Raw genomic sequence first — 4,542 nt, 5'->3', positions numbered from 1 at the left:
CAACTGTAACTTCTGCTTTCTTCCTGATCATGGTTGTTTGGGAGTGACCTGAAGACCAGCGTTAAGTACAGGCCTGGTGTTTAACTTGAGTTCAACCTTAGGTCAGGTTCTCAATGAAGTTGGTCTGGTCTCTCAATCACATTCCTCCCTTTCAGAATGAGACTTGTTCTTTGTGCCATTGTATACTGGAAGGATGCAATTGATGTTTGATTTTATTAACACACACAGTTTGTCTTTGGTCTCAGAAAAGGCTTTGGACTTTTGAGGGGTGCTGGGAGGGACTGTTAGAGACTACTGGGGAACTGACTTGCTTTGAATTATGAAATGTCTGTGAGATTGGCAGTAAAAGCCGAGAATAGAAGATCATGGATTTAAATGTTTGAGTAAGTTGAGTGTGGTAGTGCACACCTTTAATCCCACATTCAGGAGGCAGAGGCAGGTGAATTTCTGTGAGTTCAGGGATAGCCTGGTCGACATACCCAATTCCAAGCCACCAGGACTCCTAGTAAGACCCTGTCTCAAAAAATAAATACGTAAATGGAATGTTTGTGTGTCAGGTTGACAAAGGGTGATGAACTTGTGATGGTGAATTTCCATTGTAAAATTGACTGCTGAGAATCACCTAAAAGACATATCAAGGGGCACAGGGATGCTGATCATGTTCCAGAGAGATTTCTCTAGGGAGCACCATGCAATGGTCTGAACCCCAGGCTGAATAAAAGGAGAATGTGCTGAGCACCAACATTGGTCTCTCTCTCTCTCTCTCTCTCTCTCTCTCTCTCTCTCTCTCTCTCTCTCTCTCTCTCTCTCTCTCTCTCTCTCTCTTTCTCTCTCTCTCTCCCTCTCTGCTTCCTGACTGTGGATCCAATGACCACCCTGACTCCTACCTCCCTGCTGGAGCCCCTCCCATTGCCATGCCTTCCTTACCATGATGAACGATACCCTCATGCTGCCATCCAAAATAAATTTTCCTTTTATTGAGTATTTTGTTACAAGAAAAGTAACTTTCTGCCTAAAAAGAATGCATTGTTTCTATATTAATGGTTGCCACGGTATACTACTGTGAGAAAGGAAAGGTGTGTGAGGGTAATTTGATTTTTGCTAAGATTTTTGGTGTTTGGTTTGGTTTTTACTTCAAATCATATTCTGTGCTAGAGAGGTGGCTCAGCAGGTAAAGGTCTTCACTGCCAAGCTGGATGACCTGAGTTTGATCCCCAGGACTCACACTTTGTAGAACAAAGCCCACTCCTACTAGTTGTCCTCTGAAAGCCATTGTATGGCACATGTGTACACACACACACATACACACACACACATACATACACATACACACACACACATATACATACACACACACATACACACACATACATACACATACACACACACACATACACACACACATACACACACATACATACACATACACACACACACATACACACACACATACATATACATACACACACACATACACACACACATACATACACATACACACATACACACACACACACACACACATACACACATATACATACACATACACACATACACACACATACACACACATACACACAAACATACACACACACACACACACATACACACACATACACACATACACACACACATACACACACACATACACACACATGCATACACACACATACATACACATACACACATACACACACATACACACACACATACACACACACATACACACATACACACACACATACACACACATATACACATACACACACACATACACACACACGCACATACACACACACGCACATACACACACATATACACATACACACACACCACACACACACACACCACACACACACATACACATACACACACATACACACACACATACACACATACACACACACCACACACACACACACACCACACACACATACACACATGGGCATAAGTAAATATATATACAGTTTAAAATTTCAAAATCATATTCAAAGAGTATTCCTCTAGGGAAAAAGTGTTCTATCAGATGCTGGCATTAACATGTTTTGTGTGTGTATGTGTGTGTGTGTGTGTGTGTGTATCAAATATAATTGATGAAATTTCAAAACAATGATAATAGGTTGAGCTTTATGATTATGTTGTTCTTCTGGGAGTTCCCATGTGCTTGCCGGGCTACTGAAGCACCAGCAATCTCTTATGACCTTCATCTAATGGGAGACTTAGATACTTCAATGCTGACTTCAGAGAATTCTGATTTTAGCTAATATGAGTAAGCTTGTCCTGTGTTTGTGCTTTTCCATCCATATGTCCTAACTTAGACCCTAGAGCAGCCCAAACCCTGAAACCGCACATCAGGAACGGAGGGCGAAGCTAGCCACAAACCCTCTTCCGCCTTTAATTGATTCTCAGCCTCTTGGTTCTGCCTTGTGTTAACTCACACAATTGTGCTAGCAGCATCTCTAGGGACCTGTAGACATTTAACTCAGAGAGCAACCCTCACTAAAAGAACTGGTATGGCAAAGGCTTTGAAAACCAAACCAATCTAGACCACGGCCCATGTCGCAGACTAGCCTGTTGGTGAAGCACATCAAGTGTACCAAAGGAGCACTGTTGAAATGCTACACCAAAAGGTGAGCCTGGTGGCAAAGGCCCATAATCCCAAATACCTGAAGTAGGAGGGTCATGAGTTCAAGACCAACCTAAGTAAGCAAGCTCTTGTTTAAAAGAGAAAACAGGGGAGTTTGTCTTGTTTTGTTTTTTTTTATGGTTTTTTTTTTTTTAACTGTGGTTGTAGTTTAGTGGTAATGCATTTTCCTAGCATATGTTAGGCCTTGGAATCAGTCCTCAGCACCACGAAAAAGAAATTGTGAATAAAATAATAGACTGTCTGTGGCTGGAAAGATGGCTTGGCTTTTAGAGTGTTTGCTGCTCAGCCAAGAGAACTGAAATTTGAATCCCAGCATCCATGTCAGGTGGCTCATAAACACCTGCCACTCCAGCTTCAAGATCCAAGTCTCTCTTTTGGCTTCCATGGGCACCTATGCACAAGCGCACACGTGCAATACACACACACACACACACACACACACACACAAATACACACACACACCCATAAATAAAATCAAATAATATAAAATCTCTTTTTAATGGGCTGTCTTTGGGTCTGAAGAACAGATGGCAGGTCAGGATTTCTATCTGAGAATGTGAGCTCCTGTAGTTATGAGTCCTGTAACACTACCTTCAAAATGTCCAGGAAATAACTAAACTTTACTTAACACATAAAGAACTGGGGAAGTTACAGCAACTCTCAGTAGGAGAGAGAGACTGTTAGCAGGCAGCCACCCAGAAGTGGCCAGATATCAACACTATTAGACAAGAACTTCAATGCAGCCCTTCTAACATGCTTCATGAAGCGAGGGGAACACTCCAAGGACATGGGCAATGTGACTGGATGGACAGTAAGCAAATAAACATACTAATAAATATATTATTAATGCCAAACTTGTTCTAAGTATTTAAAAATAATAGAAGTCATCAATTTTGTAATGGCAAAAATTATAAGCTAGATATACCTTTAATTAAAAATATATGAGACATTTTTAAATAAAACCTAAAATTTTATTGAAATGCTCCCTTTTTTGAGGTTGAGTTTTTTTTTTCTTAATTTTATATTCATAGGTGTTTTGCCTGTGTGTTTGTGTGTGTGTGTGTGTGTGTGTGTGTGTGTGTGTGTGTGTGTACCACATGCATACAGTGACCACAGAGGCTGTTGGACAGCCCTGAACCAGTTGTGAGTTGCCATGTGGGTGAGTGATGGGAATTGAACCCAGATCCTCTGGGCGAGCAGCAGGTGCTCTTAGCCACTGTACCAGCCCTGCCAGCCCTGCTGTGTTTTGAGACAAGTTCTTACCATGTAGTCCTTTCTGGCGAAGATGTCTTTATGTGAACCAGTCTCGTCCCAAACACAGAGATCTGAGAACTTCTGCCTCCAAAGTATTGAGCTTAAAGGCTTGTACCACCATGCTTAGTCTGAAGAGGTTGTTTTAAAAAGAACAGATTAGAAAAAAATACCCTGTTTATGGTGAATATCTGATGTTTCACTAATTTTAGTTCTCTTTTAAAAAATATTCATTGTAAAATTCACCCAGAAGGACGAGTGTGCAGGCTCATCAGGGAGTGGAGCATTGGACGGGGAAGAGGGTGGGCAGTCTAGACCGTGTGCTTGCCAGAGCTCAGTCTCTTAGCAGCAGCTCGATTTTGACTTTCCTCTAGTCAGAAAAAAAGGAACAAAGTTGTGCCTGTTTGCATTGTTTAATAAGAATGTATCAGCATTTTTTATTTTTAAGCACACATTTTTTTAAAATGAATAAATAAAAGAAACAAAAAAAGTTGTTAAAATGGTAAAGTTGTAGTAAAAAGACAAGAACGGGCTGGGTGGTGGTGGTGGCAGTGGCGGTGGTGGTGGTGGCGGCAGTGGCGGCAGCTGCACCTTGTTTTAGTCCTATATCTCGGGAGGCAGAGACAGGAGGATCTCTGTGAATT

The sequence above is a fragment of the Mastomys coucha genome, unplaced genomic scaffold (assembly GCF_008632895.1).
Source record: "Mastomys coucha isolate ucsf_1 unplaced genomic scaffold, UCSF_Mcou_1 pScaffold23, whole genome shotgun sequence".
Lineage (NCBI taxonomy): Eukaryota > Metazoa > Chordata > Mammalia > Rodentia > Muridae > Mastomys > Mastomys coucha.
Note: the sequence above shows the minus strand (reverse complement) of the source record.